Here is a 20,202-nt window from a genome sequence, read left to right on the forward strand (position 1 = left end):
CAAAGGATATAAACAGGCACTTCACTAAAGAAGACATTCTTTAGCTAACAGATACATGAGGAAATGCTCACGATCATTAACCATTAGAGAAATGCCAATCAAAGCTACAATGAGATTCCATCTCACTCCAACAAGGCTGGCATGAATCTAAAACACACAAAATAATAAATGTCGGAGAGGTTGTGGAGAGACTGGAACACTTATACACTGCTGGTGGGAATGTAAAATTCCACTTTGGAAATTGATTTGACTCTTTCTTAAAAAAATATATATATATATATATATATATTTTTAAAAGCAAGAAATAGAAGTACCATATGATCCAGCAATCCCACTCCTTGGAATATATCCTAGAGAAATAAGAGCCTTTACACTAACAGATATATGCACACCCATGTTCATTGCAGCACTGTTTACAATAGCAAAAAGATGGAAGAAACCAAGGTACCCACCAACAGATGAATAGATAAATAAATTATGGTATATTCACACAATGGAATACTACGCATCGATAAAGAACAGTGATGAATCTGTGCAACATTTCATAACATGGAGGAATCTGGAAGGCATTTTGCTGAGTGAAATTGGTTGCAAAAGGTCAAATTTTGTGTAAGATCGCTATTATAAGAACTCGAGAAATAGTTTAAACAGAGAAGAAAATATTCCTTGATGGTTAAGAGAGGGGGAGGGAGGGAAGGGTATTCACTAATTAGATAGTAGATAAGAACTATTTTAGGTGATGGGAAAGACAACACACACTACAGGAAAGGTCAGCACAACTGGACTAAACCAAAAGAAAAGAAGTTTCTCGAATAAGCTGAATGCTTCAAAGGCCAGTGTAGCAGGGGCAGGGGTTTAAGGACCATGGTTTCGGGGGACATCTAAGTCAATTGGCATAATAAAATCTATTAAGAAAACATTCTGCATCCCACTTAGGAGAGTGGGGTGTTAAATGCTAGCAAGCGACCATCTAAGATGCATCAGTTGGTCTCAACCCACCTGGAGCAAAGGAGAATGAAGAATACCAAAGACTCAAGGTAATTATGAGCCCAAGAGACAGAAAGGGCCACATAAACCAGAGAGTGCATCAGCTTGAGACCAAAACTAGATGGTGCCCAGCCACAACTGATCACTGCCCTGGCAGGGAATACAACACAGAACCCCTGAGGGAGCAGGAGAGCAATGGGGTGCAGACCTCAAATTCTCGTGAAAAGATCAGATTTAATGGTCTGACTGAGACTAGAAGGACCCCGGTGAACATGGTCCCCAGACCTTCTGCTAGCCCAGGACAGGATCCATTCCCAAAGTCAACTCCTCAGACAGGGATTGGACTGGACAATGCGATAGGAAATGATACTGGTGAAGAATGAGCTTCTTGGATCAAGTAGACACAGGGGGGCTATGTTGGCATCTCCTGTCTGGAGGGGAGATGAGGGGGCAGAGGAGGTCAGAAGCTGGCCCAATGGATACGGAAAGAGAGAGTGGAGGGAAGGAGGATGCTTTCTCATTAGGGGAAGAGCAATTAGGAGTATATAGCAAGGTGTATCAAAAGACGCATTGCATGGGACAAATCTGCTGCAAAAGACCTCTTCAAAATGTTGAAGAGCAAAGATGTCACCCTGAAGACTAAGGTGCGCCTGACCCGAGCCATGGTATTTTCAATCGCATCATATGCAATGAATAAGGAAGACCGAAGAAGAGTTGACGCCTTTGAATTGTGGTGTTGGCAAAGAATGTTGACTATACCATGGACTGCTGAAAGAATGAACAAATCTGTCTTAGAAGAAGTACAACCAGAATGCTCCTTAGAAGCAAGGATGGCAAGACTGTGTCTTACATACTTTGGACATGTTGTCAGGAGGGATCAGTCCCTGGAGAAGGACATTATGCTTGGCAGAGTACATGGAGAGTGGAAAAGAGGAAAACCCTCAACGAGGTGGATTGACACAGTGGCTGCAACAATGAGCTCAAGCATAACGATTGTAAGGATGGCACAGGACTGGGCAGTGTTTTGTTCTGTTGTGCATAGGGTCGCTATGAGTCAGAACCGACTCGACAGCACCTAACAACAACAACAACGAGCAAAGTGTATACAAATTTTTGTATGAGAGACTGAGTTGATTTGTAAACTTTCACTTATCTAGCGTATTTGGAGGGCGCCAAAGCAAACTAGCATGGGGGTTTTAAGGAAAAGCTTAAATCACAAATTTTGACTTACAAAACGACAAAAACCTAGCAAGGAAATAAAAGTTAAAGGCATCAACTTCAAAAACAAAAAAGTGGGTGAATCTGAAAAATCGTATGTTCAGTGAAAGAAGGCAAACACACACACACACACACACACAAACGACAAAAAAAAAAAAAAAAACAACTGAAAACTAAATATGCATGAGTCTATACCAAGCTCAAGAACAGGAGAAATAAATTCATGCTTGTGGAAGTCCAAGTAGTGGTGATTTCTGGGGTGGGGATGGATGTTATAGACTTGGAGTGTGCGTGAGACAAATATCCATGCCATAAATGTTTTATATCTTGTCTAGGTGATGGTTAGACCAATGTATACAAACATAAAAAAACATTGATCTGTGTGCAAACAAAAGTGGGATCTGTGTAGTGAACATTAAAACCAAATCCACTGCCATCAATTAGATTCCAACTCATAGGGACCCTATAGGACAGAGTAGAACTGTTCCACAGAGTTTCCAAGGAGCAACTGGTGGATTTGAACTGCCGACGTTTTGGTTAGCAGCCAAGCTCCTAACCACTGCGTTTAACATTAGCTTACTTTAATATATGCAGCATAACCCCCCAAAACCAAAAGAATAAGCAGGAGAAAACTCAAAAAGAGTAGGACAGTGGAACTTGCCTTATCTAATATTAGGACATGTTCATGACCTAGTTATTAGTACAAGAACAGAGAAATGTATCAGTGGAAAAGAAAAGAGTAGAAAAATAGATCCATTTATGGATAAATACCTGACCTTCAAAACAATATAGTATTTCAGATCATCAAACAAAAGATTAACTATCCAACTAATGGTGCTACTACACTGATTTTCCATATTACAAAAGAAAGAAGAGAAAAAAAATGGGCCCCTGTCTCAGACCCTAAACAAAATTCAATATCAAGTGGATTATAAATTTAAAGGTGAAAGAACAAAACTTTAAAGCATTTAGAATAAAATATGAGAGGCAATAGTCTTGATCAATTATATAGTTTTTACTCGACCAGGCGTTGTGGACTGTTAAGCACTTTTTAAGTTTATATTTATATACTCATTTAATCTTCATGACAATCAAATCTATGAGGCAGTTACTGCCATTATCCTCATATGAGGAAATTGAATGTTTTTGTTTTCTATGGCTCAATACCACCACCCAACTGTCAGTGTGTTGTACTGTGGTGGCTTGAAGGGGTTTGGATATCTTTGGTTATTGGTTTATTCAAGTCTACGGCTTCTTCTCACTACATGTTCACAATTGTGTGATTTTTTTTTTTTTTTCTCTCTCTAGGGACACCCCCTACTTATCTAGGTGTTCACATTTATTTTGAAAGGCTTGGCCTTGGTGGTCTCATATGTTTGTAAATCTCATCTACATAGATAACACCTTTAATATTTCCCTTTGTGGTTTTATTACCTGCTTTTCTGTAATTTTGTTACTTATATGGAACTGATTTTATCTTTTTTGCTTTTTTTTAAAATTAGCCTTAGTTTTATTTATTGACTTCCCTAAGCATGTCTTCTAATGCATTAGTTCCTGCTTTTAGCTTTATAATATCTTCCTTTCTAATTTTTTTTGTAACATTATTTTCTGTACTTGACAATTTAACTTGAACTGGAATTTTTGTTTCTAGTAAATGCATTTAATGTTGATTACTAATTTGGTCTCATCTCACAGGTTTTGATATTATTTCTGTCATTGCTATTGATGCCTTGGTAGTTTGCAATTTTTGCTTTTTACTTCTTAAATCTAAAATTTATGGTTTGTTACATTTCTATTCTATCAGCTGAAGGTTTTGGAATTTAATTTCTTTGTTAATTTTTAAATTTATTATGCTGTGGTGGTCAATAAGTATGTCCTAAATGATACTTTTTGAAATTTGTTGACATTTCCTAGTTAGTTTAGAATACAGCCCATCATGGATTGAATTATATCCCCCCAAAGTATGTGTATTGGTTGGGCTGGGCCAAGATTCCAGGTATTGTGTGATTTTCCTACATGTTGTAAATCCTGCCTCTATGATGATAACATAGGGTCGCTATGAGTCGGAATCCACTCGACGGCAGTGGGTTTGGTTTTTTGGTTTTATGATGTTAGTGGGGGAGGATGGGCAGCAGTTGTGTTAGTGAGGCAGGAGTCAACCTGTGTCGTGAAACAATCTCTTGAGATATAAAAGAAAGAAGCAAACAGAGAGACAGGGAGACATCGTACCACCAAGAAAGCAGTGCCCAGAGCAGAGCGAGACTTTTGGACCAGGGGTCCCTGTGCAAAGAAGTTCCTATTCCAGGGGAAGATAGATGAGAAGGCTGGCAGAGAGAGAAAGCCTTCCCCTAGAGTTGACTCCCTGAATTTGAACTTCTAGCCTACTTTACTGGGAGGAAATAAATTTCTCTTTGTTAGAGCCATCCATTTGTATTTCTGTTATAGCAGCATTAGATAACTAAGACACAGTCAATATTTGAGTATTTCATGTTTGAAAAAAATGTTTATTATAAAATTTTGCATTGTTTTATCCAAAATTCCTATATTTTTCTTTAACTTTTACTTAATGTTAATAATAATTACATTCATCCTTTTGTTTAGTAAATACATATTGATATATCTGTTATATATCAGATTGCAGGCTCATTTCTAAGGATTAAGAATGTAGCTTCTCTAATGAACTGATGCAGACAAGCAAAAAGAAAAGCTTTAGATCCTGCGATTACTATAAATACTGTGGAGAAAAGTAAAGCAGAGAAGGCAGGAGGAGATTATGAGGCAGTGGGCTTGGGGTGTCTAATTGGCCATAGAGACCTGCATTGATTAGATGCAGGGGATGAGAAATGGGATTCTGTTTTTCTTGTAACAATTTATATAAATAATGATATAGGTGATGACGAAATTGGGCCTGATGATTTTTTTTTAAAAACTGTATCTCTGTACTTAAAGAAGGGCTAGTATTATTACATATGTCCTGGTCTGCTTCTTTCCAATAGGGACTATCTCTCTTTTTCCCTTATAATTTTTGGACTCAATTATATTTTTTCTAATATTAATATGATCACATTTGCTTCTCTTGGCTAGAGTTTGCTTAAAATCCATTGCTATCAAGTTAATTCTGACTCATAACAAACTGAAATGACAGGGTAGAACTGCCCCATAGATTTTCCAAGGAGGAGCTGGTGGATTTGAACTGCTGATCTTTTGATTAGCAGTTGAGCTTTTAACCACTGCACCACCAGGGCTCCTACTGGAGTAGGAAAAAAACTGGAGTAGAGTGGGCCCTAAATCAATATGACTGGAGTCATATTGAAACACATAGGGAAGAACACCATGTGACCATAGAGACACTGAGGGAAGATGACCACGTAAAGATGCAGGCAGAGATTGGAGTTTTGCTGCCCCAAACCATGGAATGCCTAGGGCTACCAGAAGCTGAAAGAGATAAGAAAGTTTCCCTTAGAGTTTTCAGAGAGAACATGGCCCTGCCTACACTTGATTTCAGACTTTTAGCTTTCTAGAACCGTGAGAAAATGAATTTCTGTAGTTTTAAGACATATAGTTGTGGATTCTCTGAATCTGAAGGTGACCCTGAAGGATGTGATCATCATTCCCACACCTCTTTTTCCTTTCTGGAAGCTTTAGTGGGGAGTGTTTGATTAATCTGGTGCTTAGTGGATTCTTTAAAGTTTTGATATGTGTTTTTCTTTAATTTTATGAAATTTTCCTGCAGAGTTTCTTAGAGTTCTCCTTACCCTTTCAATTTCTTTATTTTTTCCATCTAAACTGCTATTAAAGATGCAAGATTTATGACTTCATTCTCTAAACTCTACAGCTTTTCATACACATTTCCATCTATTTATTTTGGTTATATATTATTGGTAAGTTCCTCACATGGTTTTTCAACTTATTTTTGTTATACTTGTATGTATCTAATTTATTATTCAAACTATAAGTGAATGCTTTTGTTTTTACAATAGTATATGTGTGTGTCTCTGTGTAGTTTAATTTCCAATATTAATGTAAAATTAATGCATAAAATAGTATAGTGAGTTTCCTGCTAAGCAAAGAAGCTGATTAAATTCTTCCTGTTCAAATTCAGAAAATTGAAAAATAATTCTACTTTGGTATTTTAAAAGTTGTTCCTCCTTTTTTAATCTTAAGGAAAAAACTTGTTAAAAATTTCATTTCAATAAAAAGCTATATTAACTCATAATATTAGTCAAAAACAAATTAATAAACCTTACTCAAATTCCCAGTATCTCATTTAAGTAAATAATAATAATAATTGTTGGGCACCGTTAATGTTGAATTTTAACTGAACCCTGTGATACTGAACAGAAACACTGGTGGCTTAGTGGTTAACTGCCACAGTATTAACCAAGAGGTCGGCAGTTTGAATCCACCAGGCGCTCCTTGGAAACTCTACTGGGCAGTTCTACTCTGTCCTATAGGGTCGCTATGAGTCGGAATAGACTCGACGGCAGTGGGTTTTGGTTTGTGATACCGAAAAACAAGGGTGGTTAAAGAAACCCTTTGTATTCAGGAAAACGGCTTGGGGCAAAAAACTACCCTTCCTTGTGACATAGATAAGACTCATGGTGTCCCCCTTATTTACCTATAACCAGACGAGACACAGGCCATACAAATTCCAAATCTGTAGTCATAAACCCAAACCAAACTAAACCCATTGCCATCCAGTCAATTCCAACGTATAGCAGCCCTGTAGGACAGAGTAAAACTGCCCCATAGAGTTTCCAGGGAGTGCCTGGTGGATTCAAACTGCCAGCCCTTTGGTTAACAGCCATAGCACTTAACCACTATGCCACCAAGGTTTCCTTTCCTCACAAATGAGTAACTAAATTGTCCTTACTGAAGGATCAGATATAAAATGCTTGTTAACCAAATTTTGTTTAGGCTTCTCTCCTTCCCCCAAGTCCCTGAACTTTGGCCCACCCTCATCCTGAGCCAATACCCTATTATTCCTCTTTAAGACCCCTCTCAGAGAATAGGCTGACCTCAAGGTTAAATATTCGGATTTACTAGCCAGCGGCCTCACCCTTTCATTTTAATTCCCCTTACCTGAATTTTTCTAGCCACGCTTACTCTAAGCCTCTATAAAAGACTACAGTTTTTTCCCTAATTCATTGAGATGCTTGCAGAACTTTCGGTAGGTGAGTTCTCCCTATTGTAGTAATTGCCCTCCTTTAGCACTACAGTAGTCCCTTTGCCTTTCTTTCTTTTCTTTCTGAATAAATCTTCTTCCTATCAAAGTCTGGGTTTGGTTTTTATTTGACAATACTGAAGGAGCCCTGGTGGCGCAGTAGTTAAAGTGCTCATCTGCTAGCCAAAAGTTTGGTGATTTAAACCCACCAGCCACTCAGGTTCTGGAGAAAGATGTGGCAGTCTGCTTCTGTAAAGATTACAGCCTTGGAAGCCCTATGGAGCAGTTCTACTCAGTCCTATAGGGTCACTATGAGTCAGAATATTGACTTGATGGCAATGGGTTTTTGACAGTAGTGAGACCTAGTATTGCAACCAAGGTCTGCAATGCATGCTAGTTATGTGATTCCTTAAATATTAGCCAAAAATATCAGCTACCACAGCCACAATTACCTTACCACCACAAGAAATAAATCCTTCAGTGATTGGAAACTTGAAAAAAGAATGTGTGCAACTAATTACAGCTATTAAATGCTTAATAAAATATTTCATTTCTAAAATAAAATTTGATCTATAATCATTATTATTTTTAGTGCATTGGTTTTTACATAAGGAGAATACAAGGTTGCTCATCAATAACTTAAAAAGATCTTGAACATTCTCTTCATCTCAGAAATCTAGATCAAAAGTTAGATTTTCAAAGGATTTTCTCTGACTCATCATATATCTCTAATGAATATTCTATACTTTATCTCTTTCTGGGCTCTAATATGCCAGTTTCTTTTATTATGAATCATCTAACATTAAATATGTGAAAATTATATTAGTGCAAATTGTAACTCTCTCATGATCCCATCTCCAAAACAAAATCTGTACACAGATTGGATAAACACATTTCATTGTTTCACTGTTAGCATTTGTCACATTTTCAATAACAATTATTTTTGTAATGTCTTAAGCATAGATAAGTTAAATTGTCACAATGTATTTTTTTATTGCATTTCAAAGTGGTTATTTTCTCATTTCATTTCTGAGTTATTATAAAAAAAAGAGAAGAGATAAATATATCAACCAACAATGAAAGTGTCCTGAGAAGATTTAGCATATACACTGAGCTAACAAAAGCCAATCTTTAATATTTAGTCAAGCAATGGAGAACTTATTTACTCTAACATATTAAAAAAATCAGGACCTTATGTTGACAGAATCCCTTTGAGATTTCTGTTATTCCACTATACATTTAAACCTGGAAAATAAAATTAAAAATGTGATAGGTATAAGAATTTTTTAAACTTAGAAATACCCATTTTCTATTTACTTTTTAAAATAGAGAAAAAGAGTTTTGTGTCTTATTTATTCTATTGTGCTTGATGATCAGAGTCAGCTGCTACTGCAAAACCTAAGAGAATATACTGTCATCGTAGAATGAGATGTTGAAAAAAAACAAAGTAACCTCATGGAACTCATAGGTAATATTCGTTCAGAAACAATAAAGTGAAATATAAAGAAGAAAAAGTGACAATAAAATGAAATAAACATAGAAGATGTATCCTTGAATATCATAGGCAATAAACGGGAAGAGATTTCCCTAGTAGCCATAAATGCAAACACTAAAAAAAGGAGTGAGTTTAAAAAAGAAAAACGTCACTAACTTGTGACAGAATTCTCAGTGAGCTTTTTAGAACACATAGAACAGATAGAGTTGAAAAAGAAATTGAATAATAGAACACAGAGGGACTGTAACATATAGAACATGAAAAACAGAAAGAAAAAAAAACTTCAGTAACAAAATTTTTTTTAGTTAAAAAAATGAGGAAAATAAAAAGGCCCAGGGTATCGGTAAAAAAAGACTACAAAAATATTAGCTGAGTAAAAATGAAACATCCTTCCTTTCGAGTCAACATGTAAACAATGTCCATTTATTGCCAAAAGATAAGCACAGTGTTCATATTTAAAAGATAATCAGAAAATGACTTAAAACATACGTGAAAGTACACACTGCGTGTGTGTGTGTGTGTGTGTGTGTAGTTTGTGCCACATCCGATGGCTGAGCATTAGTTAAGGTGATTTCCAGATGAGAGCAATTAGAGAATTCAGGAACTAGATTATGGTTTTGCATGTATATTTTCAATCAGAAATTATTTTCTTTCATAAAAATACTTTGCTTTCATTAGGGTAATTATTTTTGCATAAAATTAGAAGAATATTTTACTTTCTTAGGAATAACATTATGTTTATAAATGTGGTTTCACAGGCCAGATTCCCTGAGTTGAATCCTAGCTCTACTCCTTAGTGGATGCCTAATTTCATATAGAAGTCTTAACCTCTGTACGCTTGAATCTCTTCGTTTGTGAAATAAAGGTTATTAATAACACATTTATAAATTTTATTGGAGCATGAGTTCATAATTCAGCATTTCACTTTGACCCACATATAATGCATATAAATGTAACAAAGATAATAAGAAATATAAAATGTATACAACATATTTTTGATAGAACCAGGTGACAGTTATAACCCAAAGACAGCAGTTATAATCTGTATGATAGCTAAAAGATATCATAGAAACCATGTGAAAGGAAGTAAAAAGAAGAAACACTAAGAATGATGAGAACAGGGGACCGAATATAGCAAATCTCCAAAAACATCAGCAAAAATATACACTTACTAAAGGTAAAGGGGAGACGTTGATATGCAAAAGATTCATTTCTTGTTTGCATTAAAAGATGTAGAAAATAGTAATACTTTTGTGTACTCTAGTAAAATATATTGTGTTATATAATAAGCTGGACACTGAAACGGCATTTCAAAAATCGGTATTATATAAATTATCTAATAATGCCTCATTTCTCTTTGAATTCATCCAAAGAATGAAAATCAGTTTAAAAATATGCAACATACAGTACATTAAAGCAGTCAAGCAGTAGCTGAGTTGAAAATTAGGAAGATAACACAAACCATAAATAGCATTATGGAAAACAGAGAAAAAAATATTTAGCATATTAATTTAATTGATAAATGCTTTCCTAACAAGAATTTGCTAAACTGTTTATCTGCTTTTAAAGAACCAGCTTAAAAAGTGAATACTATTCTTTGTAAACTTTTGTAGTTAGAAATTTTAAAAACGGATTTTGGCATCCTCTTCCAATCTGGAACTATGAGGTTGCTTACCAAATTTGCCCTTGCAATATAAACTATTAAGTGTTTTAAAAAAAAAAAAGTCAATTCCAACTGTAGTTTAATCACAGAGGATTTCACATAACTCTGGAAAAAAAATTCCAGTTAACAGAAAACTTTGGTATTTTTGGTGCTTGATCTATAGCAAGATTAAATTTAGTGACCATATTCAGAAGAGCATTTGTTATGAGCGGTCTCTTTGGGACAACAATGACCATCTATGGAGAAAGACTGATTTTCCTATAGGGATTCCCCATACACTTTCATTCTATGAAAATGGTTCAATATTGTTACACTAGTTAATAAACTAAAAAACTGTATGAGTTTTCTAGATTCAGGTTGCTTAAAAATATCAATAATTTAAGATTCCATATTAAATTTTATTATAAGCATAATAAGTGTAGCAATTACAGCCAAGTTTCAGATAAGATGCAATTAGAAGAATAAAGTACAAATATTCCAAGTTATTGGACTAAAACAGAAGTATATTATACTCTTCCATTCATAATCATATTGCATAGACATTTATCCAAAGAGTTTTTTAATTTGCCTTAGAGTTCCAGCAGTTTTCTAAGCAGTAATCGACAAAATTGAGTACCCTTCAAGTTTTCAAATGAAGCATGATAGACCAAATATTCTGGAATCTTTAGTTACACAGTTCGTTTATTTATTATTGCATATGCTTTACGGGTAAGTTTACAAGGAAAATGGTCATTTCAAAGGGTATTTTGCTACTTCATTTTGCTTTTTCCTATCTCTACCCCTTCCATCACTATGGGGGTAGGGAATTTTCAAACTAAAGAAAAAAATATTGGTCTTCATAAATTCTAGAGGAGCAAAAGGAACATTTTAATAAGTTGAAATCAAGCTAGATTTCTTATCGCAAGGCCTTCATACGTGCATATTTCAGATACAGACATATAAATTGATTTGAAAACATGGTGCGGTTTTGTTGTGTTAATTTAGCTCAGCTCCCTTACGAATAATCTTTGGTTATAATATGAATTTTTGTCTGTACCATCTATTGTATCGTCAGGAATTTGAGCTATAACAAAGAACATCAGTGAGAATTTTTGAGGTAACATGAATTAAAGATCACACTTATAAATTCAAAAGCCAAACAGGAGAATACATTTTATTATGCTATTGCTAGTAACCAATATCAGTTTGCTGAACTCGAACACTACCAGATTATATATGACTTGTAAGTTACCATGAATAAGAATAATCAGGTGGCATTCCCACAGTGCTCCAAGACCCTGCCACGCGTAACAAAGAAGGTCTGTGGGTCCGCTTTAACTTTTGAAAGGGTCACATTCAGTTAGAGAAACTCCTCCAAGAACAAAATTTTATGCTCTTAAACAATCTGACTGCACATTAAAAACCACCGGAGAACACTTTAAAAGTACTGGTGTGCAGGACCCAGGTTTAATTGGTCTGGGGTAGAGCCAAGTCATGGGTGCTTTTTAAAAGTTCTCCTAGTGATTCTATTGTGCAGCCATGTTGAAGTGAAAACTGCTCTTGTTTTTATCCTTAGGCTTATAAAGCAAATTCCAGTCAGCTTCCTTTCTTGGCCTTAATTTCCTCCCTCATTTCATCTGGAACCTACATAAACCAAAACTTGTTGGTGTTGAGTCAATTCCGACTCATAGCTACCCTATAGGATAGAATAGAACTGCCCCGTAGAGTTTCCAAGGAGCGTTTGGTGGATTTGAATTGCCGGCCTTTTGGTTTGCAGCCTTAGCTCTTAACGACTACACTACCAGAGGAACCTACGTACATTCCCATAAATTTCAGTATCAGAATCACCAGGGATTTTCATTATTTATTAAGTATTTATACTTCTTGTCTGAACTTCAGAGATTGTAATTCTCGAAGTCTGGTATGCAGCCTAGGAATCTGGTATTTCAAGAGCTCCCCAATTGCTTGATAAAGATCATGCAAAGACATATTTTTTTAAAAAAAAATAGTATGCTGGAATCAATAGGAATATAGGCTTTGAAGTCAGATCAAGGTTAGTGCTTATTCCAACATTACTGTAATCATGTTCATGGAAAAATAGACAAGTATCAGATAAAAATAGTATCTCTTTGAGAATCTGTTGTGGGAATTAAATCTACTGAACATAAAATATTTAGCACAGCAACTGACATATATGTAAGTGTTCAGTAAATATTACCTTCCAAAATTATTAGCCTGTTGGCTTCTAGTCACTTATCCTGAGCAATCTATACAACTACCTCAAAAGCTTTCATAAGACTATCAGATTCTGGGTTTTCTAGGAGGCCTCTTAACCTCAAGTATTTGTAGTTATTCCTGGGATTTCTGCTCTTGACCTCAGTTAAAATCAAAACTAGTTCATTAAACAAATTTTAATGTAAGTACACATAATTAACAACCTGTAATATGCAAATGACACAACCTTGCTTGCTGAAAGTGAAGAGGAGTTGAAGCGTTTACCGATGAAGATCAAAGAATACAGCCTTCAGAGTGAATTGCACCTCAGCATAAAGAAAACAAAAAATCCTCACAACTGGACCAATAAGCAACATAATGATAAAAGGAGGAAAGATTGAACTTGTTAAGGATTTCATTTTACTTGGATTCACAATCAACTTCCATGGAGGCAACAGTCAAGAAATCATATGATACATTGCATTGGGCAAATCTGCCCTAAAGACCTCTTTAAAGTGTTGAAAAGCAAAGATGTCACCTTGAGGACTAAGATGTGCCTGACCCAAGCCAGGTATTTTCAATTGTCTCATATGCATCCAGGAGCTGGACATGAATATGGAAGACTGAAGAAGAATCGATGTCTTTGAATTATGGTGTTGGTGAAGAATAATGAATATACCATGGATTGCCAGAAGAACAAATAAGTCTGTCTTGAAAGAAGTACAGCCAAATGCTCCTTAGAAGCGAGGCTGGCCAGACTTCGTCTCACATATTTTGGACATGTTATCAGGAGGGACCAGTCTCTGGAGAAGGATATCATGCTTGGTAAAGAGGGTCAGAAAAGATATGAAGACCCTCGAGAAGATGGATTGACACAATGGCTGAAATGATGAGCTCAAGCATTACAATTACAAGGATGGTGCAGGACCAGGCGGTGTTTCATTCTGTTGTAACAACAATACACATATTTAATAAATCCAAGCATCTGTAAATGAGGAGTGTGTTATGCAGAATAATCTTGACTTCTCCGAAATCACTTTTGCGTAGGTGAGTAACAATTCTACAAAAATAAGAAACCACAATGAGATGGATGTCGTTATTAGGTACTGTCAAGTTGACTCCAACTCATATCAACCTTATGTATAACAGAAATAAACATTGCCCAGTGCTGGGATGGATAGATAACCCAAACACTACCTAGTGTAAAGTACCAACTTCCACCAAATAATAATGGACTCAAGGATACTGAGTGCAAGGATACTGGGTAAAGTCACGTACTCACCCTCTCAGACTCCCTGAGCCCCAAATGTTCTGAGATTTTTTGTTTGCATTCTAGAAGGCTGAAACAAAAACTTAATAACAAAAGAACAACCTTAGCTTAAATGGCAGATTTTGTTTCTTTACACTTATAATTCCCTGAAGAGAAGATATGTACTTCTCAACATAGATTAACACATTTGGAAAGCACTCACTTCTCTGTTTTGATTTGGTTGGTCTCTTTCTTTTGCTGAGCATATATATATAGTTGACAACTGCACAACCCAATCATTTGTGGCTAGAGTAAGAGGCTTGGTTTTATCTTCAAGAAAGAATACAAGATGGGACACGAAGTACTTCATTCTTTTGTGCCTTTCTACTTATGAGGAATACTTAAAAAAAAAAAAAAAACCTTTGCTGTCAAGTCGATTTCCCCTCATAGCAACCCTAAAGGACTGAGTAGAACTGCCCCATAGGGTTTCCAAGGAGCACCTGGTGGATTCAAACTGCCAGCCTTTTGGTTAGCAGCCATAGCTCTTAACCACTATGTCACCAGGGTTTCCAGAGGTATACTCAGTGATGAGCAATTAATGATCATGGAGGAGTCACAGACAAAATACAAGCTATAATTTGTGATAAGATAAAACAGATCATGAGAAACCATAATGTTTAAACATTGACGGCTATTCAAGAAATATTTGCTTGTGAAATTAAAAGACATAATTCAACTATTTATTGGTTGTATAATTTTATGCAATTAATAAAACTCTTTGAACACTAGTCTCTAAACACATGCATAAACTGGAAATACTTTTATCCACACCATCAGGTATATTTGGTTAAAACAAAATTTTCAATATTAAACATTTTTAATCAATCTAAAATATATTATTATTAAAAAAAGCATTTTAAAATCTCTAGTGTTTGCCTCTTGTTTGAGGAAAAGTGTAAATAAAAATCCAACAGTTTTACATCTGGTTAGTCCATTCCAGTTCCTGCAAGGAGGGCAACGGGCTACACATTCTGTATAGTTTCCAACTCCAGGAACAAATATTAGCGAGTTGCATACAATTTAACTTTCCATCAGTCTCATAGAAAATTAGAATAATAGAGGAGAAACAAAGCAATCAAAAAAGTGTACACCTTAGATTATTCTTGATATTATTCTCAAATAAGCATTAATATTTTTCAGGGCAAAAGTAAAATGATATGGATTTTGCTGGTGTTGTTGTTATGGGCCATAGTGTCGATTCCAACTCATAGTGGCCGTATGCACAACAGAACTAAACAGTGCCCAGTCGTGCGCCATCCTCACAATTGTTGCTATGCTTGAGCCCATTGTTGCAGCCGCTGTGTCAATCCATCCCATAGAGGGTCTTTCTCTTTTTCAATGACCCTCTACTTTACCAAGCATGATGTTCTTCTCCAGTGACTAATCCCTCCTGATAACATGTCCAAAGTATGTGAGGCATAGTCTTGCCATCTTTGCTTGTAATGAGCATTCTGGTTGTACTTCTTCCAAGACAGATTCGTTCATTCTTTGGCAGTCCATGGTATATTGAGTATTCTTCATGAACACAATTCAAAGGCGTCAATTCTTCTTCTGTCTCCCTTATTCATTGTCCAGCTACCACATGCATATGAGGCAATTGAAAAGACCATGGCTTGGGTCGGGTGGCCTTAGCCCTCAAGGTTATATCTTTGCTTTTCAACACTTTAAAGAGGTCTTTTGCAGCAGATTTACCTAGTGCAATGAGTTTTTTGATTTCTTAACTGGTGCTTCCATGGGTGTTGATTGTGGATCCAAGTAAAATGAAATCCTTAACAACGTCAATCTTTTCTCTGTTTATCATGACATTGTTTATTGGTCCAGTTGTGAGGATTTTTGTTTTCTTTATGTTGAGGTGTAATCCATACTGAAGGCTGTGGTCTTTGATCTTCATTAGTAAGTGCTTCAAGTCCTCTTCACTTCAGCAAGCAAGGTTGTGTTATCTGCATAATGCAGGTTGTTAATGAGTCTTCCTCCAATTCTGATGTCAGATATATTGTTTTAAAATGTCAGTTAAATCAAGTGATTTGCATTATCTTTTTTAGATCTTCTAGACTTTACTGTTTTTTTTCTAATTTTATTTTATTACCTAAATGTTAAAATATTCTACTACTTGTGTTGAAGCTTTGTTTCTAGGTATATGCACGTGTATAATTGTCTCCAAATTATATGCGTGTTTTTTTTTTTTTTAGTGTGTGTGTGTGTGTGTTTATAAAATGCCCCTCTTTATCTTTGTCTTAAACACTATTTTATTTATTTTTAAAAATAGCTTTTCTGGTCTTTTTATGCTTACTCTTTGCATTGTATGTTTTTTCCATCCATTGATTTTCAACTTATTGATTATTTATATATAATTGTGGGCAAAGCAATGAGGTCTTGCTCTTTTGTCCACTCTGAGGATGTCTGTTTTTTCATTGAAGTATTTAGACCAATAATATTTAAATAATTATTCATATATTTGTATATAGGCCTACCAATATATTATTCATTTTCTGTATTTTCTCTCAGGGTTTATTGCTCTATTTTTACTTTTCTGTCTTATTTTGGTATTTTTTATGACCTCATTTTAATTTATCTAGTGACTGTTTGAAGGCCCCCTGGTGGCACAGTGACTAAGAGCTCAGCTGCTAACCAAAAGATCAACTGTTTGAATCCACCAGCCACTGCACAGGAGAAAGATGTGGCAGTCTGCTTCCATAAAGATTTACAACCTTGGAAACCCAATGGAGCAGTTCTATAGGGTCACTCTGAGTCATAATCAACTCAGTGGCAACAGGTAGTAGTACTGGCTATTTGTATCTGAATGTATTTTTTTAGTGGTAGCTCTAGGAATCACAACACACAACCTCACATTTCAAATTCTCTACAGACATTCAACATTGTACTACAGCATTTAAAAGTAGTAAGCCCTTACACATAGGTTTATACCTCTTTGAAGTGTTGAAAAGCAAAGATGTCGCTTTGCAAACTGAGGTGTGCATGATCTTTTCAATAACCTCATATACATGTGAAAGCTAGACAACGAATAAAGAAGACTGAAAAAGAATTGATGCATTTGAACTACGTTGTTGGTGAGGAACATTGAATATACCATGGACTGCCAGAAGAACGGACAAGTCTGCCTTGGAAGAAGTATAACCAGAGAGCTCTTTGGAAGCAAGAATGACGAGACTTCATCTCATGTACTTTGGACACTTTATCAGGAGCGACCAGTCCCTGGAAAAGGACATCATGTTTAATGAAGCAGAGGATCAGCGAAAAACAGGAAGACCCACAAAGAGATGGACTGACACAATGGCTGCAACAATAGGCTCAAACATAATGGTTTTGAGGATGTCGCAGCATCGGGCAGCATTTCTTTCTGTTGTGCGTGGGGTCACTATGAGTCAGAACCGACTCAAAAGCACCTAACAACAACAACATACTGACCCGCATGTTACACATGTTTTATGTATTCACTCTGCATAAACATTGACAAGCACACCAGACAATTATACAAATTTTTCTTTAAATCAACATAAATCTTTTTAAAGAATTTAAGAGAAAAAAAGGTGAATTTTAAGTTTATAATCTGTTATTGGCCATTTTGGGTGTTTTTGCTCCATTTTCCTGAGTAACTAAGGTTTTTACGGAGCCCTGGTGGCATAGTGGTTAAGAACTCAGCTGCTAACCAAAAGGTTAGCAGTTCAAATCCACCAGCTGCTCCTCGGAAACCCCAAGGGGGCAGTTCTACTCTGTTCTGTAGGGTCACTAGGAGTTGGAATTGACTTGACAGCAATGGGTTTTTTAAAGTTTTACTACCACCATTTCCCTTCAGGTCAAATAACTTTTTCAGCAGTTTTTGTAGAACAGGTTAGTTTGTCTCTCAATTTTTCTTCATCGAATGATATTTATATATTGCCTTCATTCTTAAAGAATATCTTTGCTCTCTATATAATTATATATATTGTATAATTCTATATATTCTATACAGAATTATAGTCGGAGTCGACTCGACTGCACTGGGGTTTTTTTAAATAGAATTATATGTTGACAGCTCTTTTCTTTTATTACATTAAAGTTATTTTCTACTATCCTCTGGTTTCATAGTCACTTGTAATTCTGTATGTACTGTGTTATTTATTTTTTCCCAAGTCCTTTCAATACTTTTTATTGTGAGTTTCTCCAGTTTTGCTATTCTCTTTGAGTTTATCCTGAATTTCTTAAAACTATAAATTTACGTTTTTTATGAAATATGGCAAATATTCTGCCATTATTTCTTCATATATATAGATATAAATAAAGAAATATATATATCATATATATATATTGTATATGTATATACCAAACCTGTTGCCGCAGAGTCAATTCTGACTCATAGCATCCCTATAGGACAGAGTAGAACTGCCCCCATAGAGTTTCCAAGGAGGAACTGGTGGATTAAAACTAGTTGATAGCAAAGCATTTAACCTCTGGCCTACCGGGGTTCCATGTATATGTGTGTGTGTGTGTGTGTGTTCTGTCCTATTCTCTTTCTTTCTCTTCTGTGGGAACTTCAATTTTATATATGTTTTACATTTATACCACCTTATAATTTTCTGAGGCATTGTGTGATTATTAAGGTTGTATGTCAACTTGGCTGGGCCATGATTCTCAGTAGTTTGGAAGTTATGATGTAGTTTGTTGTTGTTTTTAGGTGCAGTCGAGTCAGTTCTGATTCATAGCAACTCTATGTACAACAGAACAAAACACTGTCTGGTCCGTCACCATCCTCACAGTCATTGTTATGCTTGAGTCCATTGTTGCAGCCACTGTATTAATCCATCCCATTGAGGGTCTTCCTCCTTTTTGCTGACCCTCTACTTTAGCAAGCATGATGTCCTTCTCCAGAGACTGATCCCTCCTGACAACATGTCCAAGGTATGTGAGACATAGTCTTACCATCCTTGCTTCTAAGGGGCACTCTGGTTGTACTTCTTCCAAGACAGATTTGTTCATTCTTTTGGCCTTCCATCATATATTCAACATTCTTCACCAACAACATAATTTGAAGATGTCAGTTCTCCTTTGGCCTTCCTTAGTCATTGTCCAACTTTCTCATGCATATGATGTGATTGAAAATACCATGGTTTGGGTCAGGCACACCTTAGTCTTCAAGGTGACATTTTTGCTTTCAAACACTTTAAGGAGGTCTTTGGCAGCAGATTTGTCCAATGCCATATGTCCTTTTATTTCTTTACTGGTGTTTCCATAGGTGTTGATTCTGGAGCCAAGCAAAGTGAAATCCTTGACAACTTCAATCTTTTCTCCACTTATCATGATGTTGCTTATTGGTCTGGAGTGAGGACTTTTTTCTTTATGTTAAGGTGTAATCCACGCTGAAGGATGTAGCCCTTGATCTTCATCAGTAAGTGCTTCATGTCCTCTTCACTTTCAGTAAGCAAGGTGTGTCATCTGCATAGCACAGGCCTGATGCCACCTTCTTCTTCATATAGTCCAGTTTCTCGAATTATTTGCTCAGCCTACAGATTGAATAAGCATGACGAAAGGACACAACTCTGACGCACACCTTTCCTGACTTTAAACCATAAAGTATTCCCTTGTTCTCTTGGAATGACTGCCTTTTGATCTATGTACAAGTTTGTCATGAGCACTGTTAAGTGTTCTGGGATTCTCATTCTTCAAATGTTATCCATAATTTGTTATCATCCATACAGTCAAACACTTTTGAATAGTCAGTAAAACACAGGTAATCAACTTTCTGGTATTCTCTGCTTTCAGCCAGGATCCACCTAACATCAGCAAAGATATCCCAGTTCCACATAATGTGGCAGTTGTATAATGATGTAATCACTTCCATCACAATATCTGAAGTAATCTGATCACCTCCATGATAGGATCTTCTGTGAGTAGTCAATCAGTTGAAAGGGAATCTCCTCAGAGGTGTGGCCTGCATCCAATATAGGTGGAGTTTCTGGCAAGGCTCTTGGACTTTTGCTAGCTCTGGACCCAGCAACTGGCTCCTATTTATCTGATCATTGGTTCTTGGGACTTGAGCTAGCAGCTGACCTGTCGATCTTGAGATTCTTCAGCCTCGGCAGACTGTGAGCACGTGACCTGACAGCTTACCAGCCAATCTTGAGATTTGTTGGGTTCTGAATTCTGTGAACCAGAGGCCTGTTGTCTGACCTGCCGTT

Source organism: Loxodonta africana, chromosome 25, assembly GCF_030014295.1.
Source record: "Loxodonta africana isolate mLoxAfr1 chromosome 25, mLoxAfr1.hap2, whole genome shotgun sequence".
NCBI classification, from domain to species: domain Eukaryota; kingdom Metazoa; phylum Chordata; class Mammalia; order Proboscidea; family Elephantidae; genus Loxodonta; species Loxodonta africana.